The sequence below is a fragment of the Canis lupus genome, chromosome 16 (genome assembly GCF_048164855.1).
Source record: "Canis lupus baileyi chromosome 16, mCanLup2.hap1, whole genome shotgun sequence".
In the NCBI taxonomy this organism is placed as follows: domain Eukaryota; kingdom Metazoa; phylum Chordata; class Mammalia; order Carnivora; family Canidae; genus Canis; species Canis lupus.
The window spans coordinates 10,545,073-10,562,743 of NC_132853.1; the positions used below are offsets into that span (position 1 = coordinate 10,545,073).

At 64.2% G+C, this 17,671-nt stretch overlaps 1 protein-coding gene across 3 annotated transcripts in view; it reads right to left on the reverse strand.

Annotated features, from left to right (window-relative positions):
* Positions 1-17,671, reverse strand: part of RXRA (retinoid X receptor alpha) — a 93,646-nt gene that overhangs the window by 38,973 nt on the left and 37,002 nt on the right. Inside the window, exon 1 of one of the 3 annotated variants that reach the window (XM_072778552.1) lies at positions 11,530-11,548. The exons of the other annotated variants lie outside the window; for them this stretch is intronic. The gene's annotated coding sequence lies outside the window, so the exon portion shown is untranslated. Of the gene's footprint in view, positions 1-11,529; positions 11,549-17,671 lie in introns of those variants that run through there. 3 annotated transcript variants of the gene reach the window in all.

The following is a 17,671-nucleotide window of genomic DNA, read 5'->3' on the forward strand; positions in this document are numbered from 1 at the left end:
CCAGAACAACCTCCCTCCTCAGAGGCCTCCAGCACAATACCCCCTCCTACCCAGATGCCACATGACCCAGGCCCAGGGCAGAAAGGCCTCAGAAACAAGTAGAAAGCTTGATGTGCTCAAAACAGCCGCCACTGACTCCAGAGGCTAAAAACTTCATGCATTTGACTCACAGAAGCCGTCCTCGCTCAGGGCCTGTTGACTCAACATCACACGCAATGCTAACACCCCTCTCGGGATGACTTTCCAGGGAATAAACAAGTGGAAAGAGCTAAACGTGGTGGCATGGGATGGCAAGTAGGGGACAGTGGGAAAAGTCCAAAGTCACACAAATGCCCAGCAGCCAGGTCCCCACGTTCCGAGCTCATCTGCAAGTGGCCAGCGCAACGTCCCCACACCATCCACGGGAAGACCGTCAGCATGCCCGGCACGACACTTAGAAAGCCTGGCCCAGCCACCAAATGCCCACGATAACCACCTGCCACACACACGTGGGCTGTAACAACCACAACACCCTGCTCACTTCCAGCTGAAAGCCGCCCAGCAAGATGCAATGGGTTCCCCATCCTCTGTCCAAGAGCACAGAAGAGGGCCTCAAGGCTCAGGATCTTTTCTGTGTAAAAGTCATTTTATGTGATTGTAAATGTCTGTCATGACAAAAGACGAGCTGACCTGGAAAATTCTCTATCTGCCTACGTTTTACAGATACGGATGCCAAAGTCAAGAATTAAAAGGGCCTGTCCAGGGTCGAGCGTGGAGGCAGACAACAGACCTCACATAAGCAGTTCTTACCCTCAAGGAAGAGCTGCGGGGGGAGCTCAACTCCAATGCCCGCTGACCCCTCTGAAGCCAGAAAGACGGAGCCCCTGCTTTCAAGCCACATGCCGGAGTTCTCTGCTGTAGGAGGACAGGGCCTGCCTCGAGTGGGCCTTCACGGTCACTCGGCCAGGACAGCCCAGCGCAGGGGCAGAGTTGGGCCCAGAGATGCCCAGGGTGGGCTACAGGCCACCAGCAGGCCAGGGCCAGCCCAGGACAAGTGTGCAGGACAAGCATGCCCCATGCCCGTCCCTCGGTTCCTGACACCGCAGAGTGCGGGAAAGGCTCACAAAGGGCAGGTTAGGGGCAGGCGGCCCCTGGTCAGGACAGCAAGGTGTCCAGCGGGGTGTTCAGGGCCCAACCACGTGGTTCCCTGCACCGTCTGCACCACACACCAACAGGCCAGGCCGCAGCCCTGACACAGAGACGCAAGAGGGCGGCTGAGACATTAAGGGTCAAACATCCACAAACTTCCAGAGGACTCTAGAAGGCCGGGAAGATTGAGGTGGCCCGAGCCCCACCCCAGGAGACCAGGAGTCCCTCCCTAGGCCTCTGTGGCCCCAGGAAAGCCACTGTACACCTGAGCCTCAGTTTCCCCTGAACCTGGGCACAGAAGACTGTGTCCCCCCAGGAGCATCGATGAAGGTAAAGCAGCCCACACAGGCCCCAGTGCAGGTGAGCCCGCGACACAGGCACCCCTGCAGCAAGCAAGGAGGGGACAGGAAGGGGCGCGCCCCCCATCAGCTTGGGAGGTTCCTCCGGCCTCCTGCCTCTCTAGCCACCAGCCCCTTGCCCATCCACCCCGACTCGGCCACCGGGAGTCCACAGCCCCCTCCAGTTACACGAGATCCCTGGTCTCCACCGCAGGTTTCCCAGGTGCCAAAGGGGAGTAGGCCAGACCCCAAGAGGCCCTCCCGACCCCACCCCAGAATTCAGTGCCCACACATCCAACAGGCTGAGCCTAAGGCTGAGGCAGTGGGGTCTGGCAGGCCCAAGCCCTCCATCACGGCCATGCCCACGGGCCCTCAGACGAGTCACCTCCACATGCACATCGAGGGCAAGGAGAGAGGCCGCTAGGGATGGCAGTGGCCAGAGCTGGGACAGGAGCAACATGCCCTCACCTGGGCCCCCATGCATGCCATGAGCTCCACAGCCCCCGGGTGAGTCAATGGTAACCTCCCCCAGGCCCACCAATCCCGGCCCTCACCTGCCAGCCACCTGGGGTCCCCAGCCCGCCAGGCCAGGCCCCCTCCTGAAAGAGAGGCCAGGAAGTGCAGCCTCATGGCGAGTGTGGGGGACAGGTCCCACCACGGGGGCGGTGCCATCAGCCCCCGGCCCGCTGGCTCAGGGTCCCACGGCCACGGGCGATGCAGGGTGACAGTACGCAAGCAGCGGGAGCCTGGGAGGGGAACGAGGCCCAGGAGCACTGGCGTCTCTGCGAGCAGCTGCCACTGAGCAAGTGGTGCTCACGCTGGCCCAGTGGGCGAGTTCCCCTTTCCCAAGGCCCGCCCAGCCCACCACCCTCACCCAGACACCTGTGGCCACAGGCAGCTCCCACTGGCTGAAACCAGTACTTCTTGGAAGAGGACAGGGACCCCGGCCGTGTTTCCTCAATCTGAGACACAGTGGCCCAGCTCCGCAGATGGTGCAGCAGATGGGCACGATGCCTGGCGGGGGCCAGAGGAACAGGGCGCAGGCTGAGTTCAACCCGCCCCCGGCCCGGCCCCGCCCCCTGCCCCAGCTGTGTGCTGCTGTGAAGATGGGGCACCCCACCCCACCCCGGGGCCAGCCAGCATGCCCTTCGGTGAGGGCTCCTCCATTCAGATACATGGTGCCCTGAGCCCCAGAAGGCACAGGTCCCACAGGAGGAGGTGCAGCAAAGGTGCAGGCCCAAGGCCAAGAGCCCCAGACAGGACAGGTGGCAGAGGGAGGCTGGGGTGAGGCAGATCCTGGACCGCGGGAGGTGCGGGGGAGCCACGAGGAGCCCCACAGCCAGGGGAGCAGGGCCTGAGCAGGCCAGGACACACCTCGCCTCGGGGGCCGCGGAGACTCGGCCTCTCAGGGGAGAGGGTCTTCAGGACGCCGGAGGGAAGGAAGCATCCCTGGCCCCCCGCCGCTCCTCAGCCACACAACGGGTCTTTCTTCTTGGGCACAGGATGCCTTTTGTGGCCCATCAGCCAATGGCCCCCGGGCAGGGGGTGGGAGTGGGGGTACAGGGACCACAACTCGCAGCCTTCAGCCCCAGCAGTCCCTGCCAGACGGAAGCCTCAGGCCCAACCAGGCCCATCCTCGCTCTGAGCACCACACACCACCTGTGTGCCGCCCACCCGCACACCACCCGATGCTGAACACTGGCCCTGGGGATGGGCCACCGAGATGTGTCCCAGGCCAGAGGGCCACAAGGAGTGTCCTGTGGCAGCCCCACACAGGCCTATGTCGTCTGGAAGGAAGCCCTCCACCGGCGCCCTCAGTGGCACGGTCAGTCACACCACAGGATGGCTGGACCTGTCCTCCTGAACATGTGCAAACCCGGGCACCCGCGGCAGCTCCTGCAAGTGAGCCAAAGTCCTCATGCGCCCCTGCGCCCAGGCCACTCCAGCACACCCTCGGCCTGCCCACCCATCTGCTCAGCTGTATGACTGGAGCAGTCCCTTCCCTCTGCCCACAGAAGCCCACGCTCGCAGGGCCCATTGAGTTCCCGATCCCTGGCCTACCCCACAACAGGCTCTCCTGGTGCTCATCACACCCCCTGACTTAATCCTGTCACCAGGGACCCACGGCACAGTCCCCTCTGCACCCCGGCCAGAAGGGGCAGGCACTCCACCAACGTCTGCCCCATCTGGGGTTCCAGGATCACAAGGAAAAGACCCAGGAATCACCCCACAAAGTGGAGGGGCCCAGGACTCCCAGCTCCAAGGTGAGAGATGGCACTTTCTGCATCTCTATTTGGTTTGGGTTTTATGCCGTTTGCACATGCTGTTTTCATAATAATGACACAAACCACCCCTGCGGCAGCCTGACTTCAGCAAGGCCCTGGCCAGACGGGGCCAGGCTGCCGCTGCCCGTTCTCCATTCACTCCTCTCCACACCTCCCAGCGCCTGCCCGTCTGGTTCGGGCACAGGACCACACCTGGATAAGCTCACCCGATGGACAGGTGTGGCAAGGCCCTGCCTGCAACAAGCACTGCAGCCCAGCCCACATGAGGCTTCATTCCCAAGAGGCAACACGCCAGCTCAGCTGTGGCTTGTGGTCAACGGTGCTCCCAGATCCTCCTCAGCTGCCTGTGGCCTGGACGATCAGCCGGGCAGCACTCCCAGAGCGGGGCAGGGAGGGGCAGGGAGGTGTGGTCCCTGAGGGACCCCTGATCCCACCGGGTCAGCTCACGTTTGCACAGCATCTCCTCACCAAAAAGCTAACTCTTGCCATTTCGGGGCAGCAAGGGAGGAAAAGGTGCTCAGTGCCACCCCGGCTCCACCCTCAGTGCCACAGGTGACAGGTGGGTCTAGGACTTCAGGGCCACCCCCAGAGCCAACACAGATTTATTCCTGCCTCTGCAGGATAAGGAGCCAGCCCAGCTGACCAGGGCAGAGCCTGCCCCACCGGCTGGTGGCCTCAGGTGGTGCAGCCTGGCCACGGGTCCCCTCCACTCCTGCCTGTGTGCTGACACCCGGGGAGCCCAGCCCCCCACCCCGCACCCCATCACATATGCAGATGAGCCGCATCCATGTGGGTCACAGGGTCTAAGAGTCCTACCAACACCGGGCCAGCCCTGGGCACAGCCAGGCCCCTCCTGGCCCCTGGGGGCCCACCCAAAGGAGCTTGAACATTCACCAAGTGCCGAGAACGTGCCAGGCGGGGAGCAGAATGGGGAGCAGCAGCGGAGCTATCTCTGGGTGGGCAGGACAGCGGAGGGGGTGGGGGTGTTGCCAGGGGCGGGGGCTGCACCTGCTCGGCGGGGCGGGGCGGGCCGGGGCGGGCCGCTCGCCGATCCCTTCGCCGATCCCTTCGCCACGGGCCCTGAACCGCATCCTCGGGAGCCGGAGGCGGCCGCGGCCAGAGCGTTGGCGGCGCGGAAACCGAGAAGGGCCGCGGACCGGAGCTCAGCGGCCCCGAGCCATGGGGCTGCCCCCTCCCGGCCTCAACTTCCCGGTCTCTAACCAGAGGGGGCTGGCGGACCCGAGGCCCCCGCCCGATCCCACACACCTACTGTTCCTTCCAAGCCAGGCCCCTGCCTCTGGTCCGCCCGGCCGGTCCGGCCCGTCCACGATGTCGGCCGGAGGCCTCCCGCCCCCTCCGCCCGCCCGCCCGCCCCCCGCCTCCCCCGGCGCCGAGCCCGAGCCGAGGCCCTGGCCAGCGCGCCCGGAGCCCCGTGAGGAGCACACACCACCCCGACCTCAGCTTCCTTCCTCCCCGCGCCGTGGAGCGAGGGGGCGGCCGCGGGGCAGGGGTGGGCAGGAGGTGCCCACGGCAGGGGTGGGGCCCGCGCCGAGGCCGGCTCCCTCCTGAGCGGCTCCCCCAGACCCCGCGAGCCGCGGACTCACTGGTGGGGAAGGCCCCTCCCAGTCCCGACCAGAGAAACCTCAAATTCACCCCGGAGTCTCCGTCCATCACACCCCCCCAGGCCACCCCCTCCCTCTCACCTGCCCCCTCGCCGGCCTCGCCCCAGGCCCCCCTGCCCCCCCAGGCTGGAGGCCCATCTGCCCCTCTTAGCCCCAGCCCTGGCCCTCAGAGCAGCCATGCTTGTTCCCTCTGGTCTTCCTGCCAGGAACACCTCCTCCAGGAAGCCCTCTCTGCCCCTGCCAGACAGAGCCCCAGCCCCAAAGGCCCTCTCAGAGCGCTTGACCCCAGCTCAGACTACAGGCTCTGAGCCACTCCCAGCCCTGCCTCGTCTTAGCCGCTGAGCCTCACACCTGCCCCAGCCACCCCCATTTCCCCCAGGACCTCCCTCCGCCAGCCCGGCCCACGTCTGTCCTTCAAAGTGGGACCCCGATGGCCCTCCCAAGGTCCAGGGCTCCTCCCTGAAAAGCTGTCCCCAGGTCACAGCCAGCCAGAGGCCCTGCCAGGCTCAGCCCCTGGCTCTGCCTGCACAGTCTGTCCCACTCCCCACCTTGGGGAGCACGAGCCTCCCTCCGCCTCACCCCACCCCCGGGGCTCTGCTGGCTCTGCCACCACGGGCCTTCAGGAGAAGGTGCAACCACTGTCTACCTCGGGAAGCCTGCACCTTGAAGCCCCCTGATCCCAGGAAGGGATCCCACGGAGGCCCTTCCTCTGGCCTCTGACCCCCTACACCTTCCTAGAACCAGATACAAGGGTTAGCAGGTGAGGCTAGGTGGCCAGTCTTATCCCCACCAAGCACAGGAGCAGGAGGGGGACAGCATGGGGGACATGAGCATAGGATGACACCCCTTCAGGCCTGCCACATTGCCATACCTGCCCCCTGGACATGCAGGGACACTGACCCACCGACCCAGGAGACAGCCTCCATGTCCCTCTGCCTTCCTGCCTTGCCTCCTCCCTTCCCCATGTGTTTGCTCTCCACTTGCAAGGTGGTCACCGAGGCATCATCTGCTCCCTGGGGAGGCACCAGCTTCTCACCACCACCCAGCACCCCCAGTCTGCTCCACAGGGCCCAGCCATAATGTGAGAGCCCCCTTGCCATCTCCCACGGCACAGGCTGGGGGGAGGCTGGGTCTCTGAGACCCGGCCCATGTGCCAGCTTCTTCGAGAGGCCATGAGCAGGCCCCCACCCACCCTGCTCCCCCTCTTCCCCAGTACCAGGCCAGTGGCATGTCTTGGCACGCCACCCCACAGCCAGGCCCCTGCCACCCCACTCCTAGGATCCGTGTGACTCACAGGGCCGGAATGCCGTCTGGCCCCCATTGCAGGCGGCCGCCCTGAACACACACACCTGCCCAGACTTGATGCTGGCGGACGTCAGGAGGGTCTGGGAACCGGGTGTCCCCAAACTGTGAGGCCAGCCAGGCACTGTGCCATGGAGGGACTCCCAGGAGGGACCCAGAAAGGTCATGCTCAGGCAGGTGGCTCAAGAAACACCACCGCTACAGGGCTGGAGCCTGATCCCAAGGGCCCCAAGGGCCCAGAGGACCACCTCGGTGAAAGCGCCTCAGAACTCAGACAGGGCCGCTGCCTCCTGGACTCACCCAACCCAGAGGCCAGCATGCTGACCGGCCAGGGAGGGTCCCAGACCCACCAAATCCAGGCACAGGGGCCACTGCCTCTCCCCACAAGGCCGAGCTCCACCCTGGGGCCAGGCGGGTCAACAGTCCCCACATGGGCCTTCTACTCAGGCCAGGCCAAGGTCCCAGCTGTCCATCAGGGGTGTCTTGTCAGAGAACACCCTTGCTGAGAAGGGGCAAGAGACAGGGGAGCGTGGGGGCAGCCACCTCCTGGCTCAAAAGGCCAGAGCTGGCCTCTGACACAGAAGAGCCGTCGGCTGTGATGTCCACAGGCCCAACTCACCACCCCAAGGGCAGGGGCCTCCTCAGACATCCCCACTGTGGCCCCTCCTGACCGCGGGTTCCAGATGGTCTCCCCAAAGATGGCCAGAGAGCAAGGACGACTCTGTCCCAGGATGCCTCCAGGAGCAGAGTGCTGGACACCCACATCTCCCAAGCACGGGTCACAAAGGTGCCCCGAGAGGGCCTCAGGGAGCTCGGGAAATGGGCAGAGATCTTACAGGAGAGGAGCCCCACTTAGGCAAGTAAACAGTAGCAGAGCCTGAAGGAGAAACAAAGGCAAAGCTCTGGAAACGAGTCCAGCAAGGACAAGCAGGCAGCACAGGGAACGGCATGACGTCCAGTCCCGCTGCACAGAGGTGTACAAGGTGAGCCTGGCCCAGGAGCTGTAGCAGCAGGACAGTGGCATCTTAAGAGAGAGCAGCACGGGCCGCACCCACCCCCTCCCCAGGGAGGGAAGGCAAGGGGCTCGCGGCCGCCCCAGGACAGGAGCAGGCCTCTCTTCTGGGCACAGGATGGAGGACAGCCTGACTCAAGGAAACAAAACAAAGTCACAGCCAAGGGCAGCCTGGCTCCCCGCTACACTCAGCGTGAGGGACACACAGACAGCATGTGGCCAGGGGCCAGGAGGGCTGCCTGCATACAGGACCTCCAGGGACTCTGGACAGACACACGGTCAGGCCAGGGGCACCTCTGGGACCCAGAGCCCCCGGCACACAGAGAACCAAGCTCCCCGGGCCCCTGAGCGGAGTTGCTGCGCTGCACAAACACCTGAGCTCAGAGGCCTCTACGCCCTGGCTGCGACCACGCTGGCCATGGTCTGGCCGGGTATCTGCCCCCTCCCAGAAGACGGCTCCATGGAGCAGGGGACGTGCCCACAGCCTGGCTCCAGGCACAGACCAGCAGGTGCCCTCATCTCCCGCAGGGCCACATGGGGTCCCCAGGTGAGGTCCACGGAGCTGCACGCAAGCAGCAGGTGCAGTTTCCAGCCAGCACTTTCTGCCTAGAAGCACGGAGCAAGCTGTACTCAGGGGCCTCCCGCCAAAGGGGCTGCACAGGGGAGACCTCCACTTGGCCAGGCACCACCCTAACGGACAGCCTTGGAGTAAGCTGGCTTCTTGGTCAGGCTATGAGGGACCCGGGCCACCACCCCTGCACTAGGGGACAGCACGGGCTCAGCCCACCAGTAACGTGATGGCCCCTTGCTTGCGGGGAGTGGTCACCACCAATACTACCTAGTGGCCCCGGGGACAGAGGGAGGGGCTCCCCTGGCCCCACAGCTCAAAGCAACAAGCCTGGGGTTCTGTCCCCCACGTGGTCCCAGACACTAAGCAAGGCTGGCCAGGGTCCCTGCTCCCCTGGGCCCAGGGTCTGGGGGCTGCCAGGGGGACCCGCCGGCCCTGGTCAGGAAGAGCAAAGAGTGTGCCTGGAAGGAAGGGAGGGTGTGGGGCCAGGACACACACACCATGCTCGGCCTGCAGGGGAGCTAGCCCAGCCCAGCCACCCAGACAGCACAGGGAAGTAAGAGCATTCCCCCACCTGCCCACCCGCCCATCCCACACCAGCATCTTCCCTGCAGCCTATGTGGACCCTACCACCCCCCCCCCAGAGCCCAGACCCCATACATGCTGGTCTCGGGTACAGGAAGAGGGGCAGGCCCCTCCCCAAAGCCCCTGCATCTATGATGGCAAAAGGCCCCTGCCAGGAGGTGCCCTCTGATCTCCCCGGAGATCTAAGCATGGGACGCTCTAGAACATACATACAGCTCATCATGGTCGTTCAAAAACTCTACAAGAATCATCGATGGTCTTGTTACAAGCAGGGAAAGGGAGGCCCTGTCACACACAGTTCAAGCTGCCCAAGGCCACACAGCTGGTCAGTGGCAGGCCGGGCGGTGAGGCCAAGGCTGCCCCGGGCACAGGGCGTTGGAGAGGGAGGGGCAGCCACAGGAGGAGGCAGCAGAGCAGGGAGCAGGGTGCGCTCCCCAGGGGGAGACCTGGGCAGGGCGATCCAATGGCCAGACATGCCACTCCTCCCCCCACCCTGGGTCCTCCCCGGGAGCGCTCGAGCACCCGCCTCAGTGGGCCACCTCCCTCCTCCCCCAGAGGAGGGCAGGTCCCTTCCTACAGAAACCAAAACTCCGTATTCCCTTTGGTTTAAACTATAAACAGCGAGGTAGCCACTACCCAGCTGCACTCAAGAAAACGGCCACTGCGCGGCAACGTGACAGGGAACCAGCCGTGGCCACACGGGACGCGGTGGCTAGTTTCCACTTTCTTTGGCTTTGATGACAGAGCTACAGGGGGGTTGGTTTGGGGTTTGAGGGGAGGGGCCGTTTTACAGAATCTCAGCGTCCCTGTCAGCCCCAGTACAAACTCCCCCACCTAAGTCCCCTCCACACCAACGCTGACTTGATTTTCTCCCAAACTCCCCCTGCCCGGAGCCCCTCCGACCTTGCCCCCTGCCCCCCAATCCAGAAACAGCCCTGGGGAAGCTAGGAGCTCTTGGCCCCCTGCCCATGTCCTTGCTGTAAGATGTGAGGCCTGACCTTGACAAAGAGCCACCTGGAGAACTGGAGCATCGGCCCATGGGGCTCTGGGGGGCCTGCCAGGGCCACCGCCCACCACCCAGGGCGGACACCCCCAGCATGCCCCCGTCCCCCTCCACGAAGCTCCCCATCTCCCAGACCCCGACTGTGCCAGCCCAGGACCCAGGAGCCACCGCGGCACCTGGACCAACCACAGCGGCAGCGGCCCCTGCCCTCGCCCGTGTTCTCCGGGCCACCCACTCTCCACCCCCAGCCTTGGGAACCAGGTCATTTCCAGGAACACACCGGCTCTCTGGCCTCTAGGCCTGGACAGGCTGTTCCCTGGACCGAAACTTTCCCTACGTGTCTCCTGGCTCACTCCCTGCCAAATTCAGCAACACTTCCTCCAGGATGCCCTCCCGATCCTCCCAGCCAAAGCAGAGACCTCTCCAACCACTGCACCCCAAGAGGAACCCAAGCCAGCTTGTGAGAGGCTGCTCAAATCTCGGGGCAGGAGCTCCACTGGTTCCTCAGGCATTCAGGGGCCTGGCCTGGGGCCTGGCAGAGGACCTGGCACATGGAGGTCCCACATAAAGACATACTAAGCACATGGAAAGGGCATGGGTGGGAAAGGCAGGAATGGACAGGTACAGGCTGCAGGATTCACCGGGGTCCTTAGGAGCCAGCTGAGCAAGCACCAACTTTCACAGAGATCCCAAGGCCCTGACAAGCTGTGCAACCCCCAGCACTTACACAACCTCTCTGAGCTTTTAGTTCTTCTGCAAAGAGACGCTATCACAATTGAAGAAAGTGGCTGAGAGGCAGTGGACGCAGGTGAGGGACCATGAGGCTGGCCCCTCCTCTGTCCCCACATGGTGAGCAGCAGGTGGCTCTGTGGCCCCCAGGCCTGGGCTCCATGCCTGGCTTTGAGACTCAGGCTCAGACTCATGGCCAGGTAAGGGCCTGCAGGCATCTGACTCTGCCCCACAGGTCCAGGTGCCCCTGTCCTCAGGATAGCTTCAGTTCCCTCCACATGTCACAGAGGGCTCCTCCACTGCCCTCCCTGCTTGGACACACAGACCAAGGCAGGGCCCCGTCCAGGGGTATGCAGTCCAGAGTCAGAGACCTTCCCAGGAGCCCATGGGGCCCTCCATCACTGATGCACAGCAGGAGAACAGGTGCCCTGTCTGGGAGCAGACGTCAGGGAGGGCTTCCTATAAGAGGCACCGCTCACCTTCCTCTGGCTACAACATAGCCCCCCCGCCCCCCACCCCTGCCGCCGACGCCACCTGCACTGAGAATGGGACAGACACTCTTGCCACAGCCGCAGGGAGAGCAGCACACACCTGCGGGGCACCCCGTCAGCAGAAGGCGCGGAGACCAGGGCCCGAGTCCAGGCCCAACCCCTCCTGGCCCCAGACCACGGGGAGCATTACCTCTCTGGGCTACGGGGTTCTCATCTGGGTTTACCAGCCCGTTCTCAGCAGAACGGGCTGATAAACCTCCAGACACGGTCGTCTGAGCACAGGGCCTGGAGCACTGCATGCCGGCCCCCACCAGAGCAGGCGGCGTCAACCACAACCCCGGCACGCAGCAGGTGCTCCGTAACCAAGGGCCGCCTCGGGGGTCACGGGTCTCCCCACGACGTCACTCGCAGCCTGAGTGTAACCCACAGCATCCTCCCCAGTCCCACCACGAAGACTTGCCCTCACCAGCGCGCAGGTCTCCCAATGCCCCCTTCTCCACGGCCCCTGGCTCAGCGGCTGCCTCACTGTGTGGCCCAGGCTCAGCCCCCATCCTCTCGGGGCACCTGCTTCCTCCTCCCTAAGAGACCCAGCTCCAGCGCCCCTCCCTGCTGACGAGCGACAGTCGGACGCCGGGGCCGGGGCGAGGCCTGACCACAGATTCCTAGAAGCCCAGCCCCCCCTCCGCCCTCCCTGAGACAGCGGGTCCTCGCCATCCTGTGAGCCCCTGTTCTGCTCCCCTTCACCCCGACAGCCAGGTACGGGTCACGTTCTCAACCAGCTCCAGGCCCGAGTGGCAGAGGTCCCTTGAGGATCCCGGGCCACGTGTCCCAGGTGGGACATGCCCCCAGGAGAGCATTCTCCTCTGAACTGAGTCCTCCCAGGCTGACCCCAGAGGATCCCAGAGAGAGTGGCCGTCACCACCCAGCAAGCCGGATGCCGGCTCCCTGCCCATGGGCAATGTGAGCCCAGTGGGCCACTCGGCTCTCTAAGCCCATTTCCCCATCTAAACACCAAGCATCAGAATGCCAACCCCAGGGGACACAGGACAACTCCTGGACCCCCCTGAGTCGACTGCCCTGAGCATAGAGGATGGTCAGTGACTGCAGCCATGGTGGTCACTGTCTGTCCTCTGCTCAGGCCACAGGCTCTGCTCCAGGTGAAGGGAGAGGAACACCCCCTGGGGTGTTGCCTCAGGCTCCCCACTTCCACTGTCTCCTCACATGGGGGTCAGCCCAGAACAGGGCCCATGTCCAGCCAGGGCAGTCCCTCGGAGGATACAGGGCCTAGGACCCCCAGCTGCACCACCTGCCACCAGACTGGTACACACCCACCGTGCCACGTCCCTTGGCCTCCTCTGCTCCTCCCTTCCCTCCCTGTTCCTTCCTGCCCTGAAGGCAGCAACGGCATAGACTCCAAGCCCTGGGTTCAAATCCTGCCCCCTCTAAAGCCAAGTGATCTATGTAAAATGGACAGGTCACAAGGACTATGTGGGCCCAGAGCAATGTCAGCTGTCCTAACACCATGACCACCGCCAGCAGCCTGGGCAGCAGTCTGGGAGGGCAGCGGCTCCTCATCCCCCCCGGGGGGAAGCAGGGAGCCAGGCACCCTGACAGGGAAGCCAGGGCTGGGCCTGGCACCCAGGCTCCTAACACAGGGTCCTATGACAGGCTGGCAGGATGTTGGGAAACCCACGAGCACTTGTATTTCAACACCGCTGGCCACGTCAGCAACTGGTTTCGACACGCAACAGCACCCAGGAAAGGGCCTTGGCCCGCCCTCAGCCCACCCGCCAGCCTCACAACACCATGCAGGGGGAAGCTGGCCTCAGGCTTAGCGCTCTCGGCTCCCCTTGCCATCCCCCAACCTGGGTGATGTCCCTTGTCCTCAGGGACATGCAGTGACAAGGGCTGGATCATTTCAAACGTGCAAAGGCCACCCCCAAAGCCTGTTTCCCACACCCCATGCCGGGCTGCAGGCCCAGTGAGCCAGGGGGTACCAGGCCTAAAATCAGCCACTACGCTCTGCTCCCCGCCTGTGTGCCACAGCCATGAGAGGAGGACAAGAGTTCTCCATGGGCCTTGCCCACAGCCTGGCACCCTGGGGCACCCAGCAGCACAGGCTCCCCTCAGTGGGCATATGGTGGCAGGTCAGACGGAGTGGGGCCCTCTCCACCGCCCAGCAAGCCCAGAGACAGCCTGAGGCCTCCATGCCTTTGTTCAACTTTAAGCAAAAACGGGAGTGGGGCCGACAGCGGCAGCTGCAACACAAGAGGACCCTGTGCTCCACTCTCACTGGTCCCACTGAGCTGTCGGGGCAGTCCCACCCCAGGAAGGGGACCCTGCAGCCCCATGAGGCTCACCCAAGGCCTCACCTGGAGGAGCAGGGCAGCGGGAACCCCACTGTTACCCCACGGGGTCAGCAGGGGAGGAATGTTGTCAGAGTGGGGGCATGGTGGGGACAGCGGGTCCGCATTAGAGGTAAATCCCTGGGAGCAGGGCCTGTCTGCCGACTCGCCCAGGGTCTGACCACCTGCTGACCCCAGAGCCTGCCCAGGAGCCCCAGCGCTAACTGAGCCCCGCCCTTCAGCTCTAGCTCCAGCTCTGGGGAGGGGCTAAGGTTCCCAGCATAGGCACCCACTGCATGGCTTCATGCACCCTCACCCGAGGCCCCTGGGACTTATCCCAAATGAGCCAGAAGAGAGAACACTGTCTCCTCCATGACTGCAGCAGTCTCCCAGCCAGCCACCCAGCCACCAGCCCCCCGCACGTGTGGCCCAGGGCATCAGGGCTCCCCCAGCCCTCCATGGCCTGCACCCCTCTGTGCACAAGGCCCCCAGGGCCTGCCACAGCCGGGCCACCCACCCAGCAGACTCACCAGGGCTGTGCCACACTGCAGCCTCTGAAGGGCCACACCTCTGTCCACGCATCCCCCGCCCCAGGGCTCAGCATAATGCCCATCGACTGCCGGGAACGGCTCCAGGTGACAGAGGAGGACTCGGCCGTCACACTGCAACTGGCTCTCTGACATCCCTAAAGGCACTGCACAGCCAGGCTGTGCTGGGAGAGACACAGGATTTCAAATGAAGGGTGACCACATGCCCTTCATCAGGCGCAGACTGGCTGGCCGCCTCACCCCAGATGCGAGGACATGCAAGGAGCCCCTGGGGGAGACCAAGGGGGAACTAGTACGCAAACACAGAAGGGAGCTGGGGGCTGAAAAGCAGGGAGGCCCGGGTGGTTCCGGTGGCCTGAAAGGCCTCAGGGAGAACCCAGCACCAAGAGGAGATGGCCAGGCTGCAGGGGGCCCTGCGCTCCAGACAGTGGGAGCAGCCGGCCAGTGGGGGCCTGCCAGGAACGCAGCCGGGGTTCAAGATCAGCTACAAGGATGTCCAAACCCGTCAACCCGCATGGCCCTCGGAGGCCCTTGAAGACAACCCCTGGTAAGGTCATGTCAGGAGACCAAGGGTCAGGCCCAGGCTGTCCCAGGGAGTCCGGCAACAAGGTGCCCCCCACCACAGGCCCAGCACCCCAGCACACCTTCAGCCCAGCCAGAGTCCAACACCTGCTCGACACTGTGAGGCATAGCTGACGCCCAGCTCGTCACACTGGCCTACCCGAGTTGGAGTCTGGTCCCACATGTATATGTGTGACTGGCATGCAGGTGACACAAGCAAGGTTTCAGGTTAAAGCAGTCTTCAGCTCGGATGAGGGGCCTCCTGACTCAGCCCCTGCTCTTGCCCCCTCTGGCCTCCGAATCACGAGGCTGCAGGACACTGTGGGGAAGTCTGGGGACAGGTGCCCGCCTGGCCCAAGAGGCAAAGGAACTCTACCGAGGTCACCCAGCGGCCCCAGGTGGGACCTGAACTGAGCCCAGGACTCCCAAATCTGGACAGGGTCAGGGTTGTGGGGAGCTCCCAGGGACAACAGGACCCAAAGGGCCCTCACACTCACAAGTACACACACACTGGTGTGCACCCCGCCCCGCAGAACGGCACACCTGATCTCTCCCTCAAAGCAGGACAGCCAGCTCTCTAGAAACTTCTGCTGGCCGGGCCTTTTCACTCCACAGGGAGCATCTCTCCCATGTGGCAGGAGCTGTCCAGCCCTAGGTGGGAAACCCCAGGCCCCCAGAGGCATCCTCACCAAAACCCTGGGGCAGCCAGAGTGGCAGGGGTTGCTGTCCCTTCTGGAAGAGGCCTTAGCTGCCCCTGAAGGCCTAGTTGTGCCCCTGGCAAGCCCCAGGTACAAGGGGGCCAGAGCTGGGAACAGGGAGAGCCACACACCCAGGCATGTCTTCCTTCACCGCGAGGAGGCCCGCTCAGGGATGGGGGCTCACTCAGGACGTGGGAGGAGACGTAGCCTTAATGTGACCACCGCCATGCTGTTTGTCTTCTGCAGGCTGCCAGTCTCTCTCAAGCCCTGGGCTCAGGCTGGGGAAGCCCCTAGCTTCAGTGGGAGGAACCCCCAGGGCCCGGGGAGGCCCCAATCCACACCCGCTGCACCAGGCTGCCGGGGATCACAGAAGCCAGGTGCTGGGCAGCCCGGGGCCTGGAGTACCAGCACGCCAGTGGCACCTCCGGGAGGGCAGTGACGGCTTTGTAATGAACCGAGCTGTGTTTGTTTAATAACAAATTACACCAAGCAGGCGGGGAGCGTCTTATCACAGAGTCTCTCCAGCAAGGCCGATCCCATCAACTGATGTCAGGGAGCTCTGGGAACTATTAGCTTAATTAGCAGTTCCTGCAGGGTCAGCAAAAACTGCGGGCTGAGCCAGGGCCCGGGAACCAGTGTGGCTGCCAGGGACAGGCTAGGCGGGTCCTGGGGGGTGGGGGGGCCCTGACGAGGGAAAGGACAGCCACAGCTCGCCCCTCGGCTCTCCACCTGCGGGTGCTAAGGGCGGTGCATGGGCTCCAAGTGCTTCTGCGCTCAGGCCCATAACACCCTCCAAGGCGCCAGGTGACAGAAGCCCACCAACCTTCCCCATGTGGCTGGCCTCCCCCCAGGTGGCTGGTTCATGGACTGCTCTGGCCACCTGCCCTGGATCCCCCTCCAAGGGACACAGCCTGCACAGTCGTGCAGGAGCTGGCACCCAGGAGGCAGGGGTCAGTCCTGGGTCCCAGGGCACAGTGCCACCTCAGGCAAGGGACCCACCCCTTGTTCCCCACACACCAGGAAAAGTCCCTCCAGGCCCTTCAGACCCTGACCTGAATTTACCAGGCTGGCCACAGACATCCTCCAGCCCCGCCCAACTCCTCACTGGGGAGGGACACTTCCCCCCGCCCTCCCACGGCCACGCTGGCCCCCGGCCGGCCTCTCCCAGCCTCCCCAGGCCTCAGGGGCCCAGGCAGGGGCGCAGCTGTGGCTGGTGCCGGGGAGGGTGCCACTTCCACAGCCCCCGGGAGCCCGCCGCAGCCGATCACTCCACCGCCGACACCCCGAGGTAATCGGTTGCAGATGTGGCCAGTGCCGGAGGGGAGCAGCCCTGCGCCCTACTGAGGAAGCTGGAAGCGGCCTGAGATAATGTGGGATTCCTGAGTCCGAGCCAAGGCCTGCGGCCCCGGGAGGGGCAGCCAGCAGTGCAGGGGGAGAGGAGAAGCTGCTCCCCCTCTCCACACGTCGGAGACCACCCAGGCAGCACCGATGCTGGAGACACTCGCCCTCCACCCCAAGACCACAGCCCCTCCATGGAAGCCCTGGCATCCCGGGGCCTCGATCCCACTCTGGGACTGGCAAAGCACCTCTCCCAAGGCTGCTGCTGAAGCTCTCATAGGCCAGCCTGAGATGCTGGGGTGCAACCCTGACCCTTCCAGGAAGGAAGGGGTGCAGGAGGCTCCAGACAAAACTCCCACAGTCTTAAGGCTCCAGCCAAGACAGAACAATGCCCCTAGAGATCATTCACCTGACCCCTGACCTCCCGACACACGGAGGGCCCAGCTTCATTGCTGCACATTTGTATGCACTTCACGTGGGCCAAGCCCCCCACCCCATATGGGACCCTTCCCCCAAATCGGGCCTGTGCTGACAGGAGGATAGGGTGGGAGGGGAACGCTTTCTGCCGACACACCTTCCCCCCATGGAGCAAGCCAAGTGCCCCTCCATGAGTCCGCCTAGCCCCTCGGAGCTACCCCTGGCCAGGGTTTGCAGCCGAGGACAGACATAAAACTGATCCAACTGTCCCTTCCCAGGCCACTGAGGGACATCAAGGACCCAGTACACACACAGCCCAAGCCACTGGGCCTGGCACCCCGCCTCATCCGGCTAGCCGTGGCTAAGGCTGGCGGAGCAGGGGGCCTGGCCGTACACCGCACCAGAGCCCAGTGTCTAACACTGAGGCTGGTGCACGCAAACACACGAATAAGCCAGGAACACTTAGGTCTCACACGGGAACACACAGTGCAGCTGCTTTCCTTAGGAGCAAGCATACCCACCAAATTCTGTCCCCACAGGCTGGGTCGGCCCACACTCTGGGGGCACACAGGGCCCGGGACCCAAACACCTCCTTGGCTCCCCCACCTGGGGACCTCTGCCCCCAAGAGGAAACAGCAGACGAGCAGAGGGGCTTCAGCCAGGTGCTGGCAGGCCACTGGGATGCGGACCCAAGTCTCCAT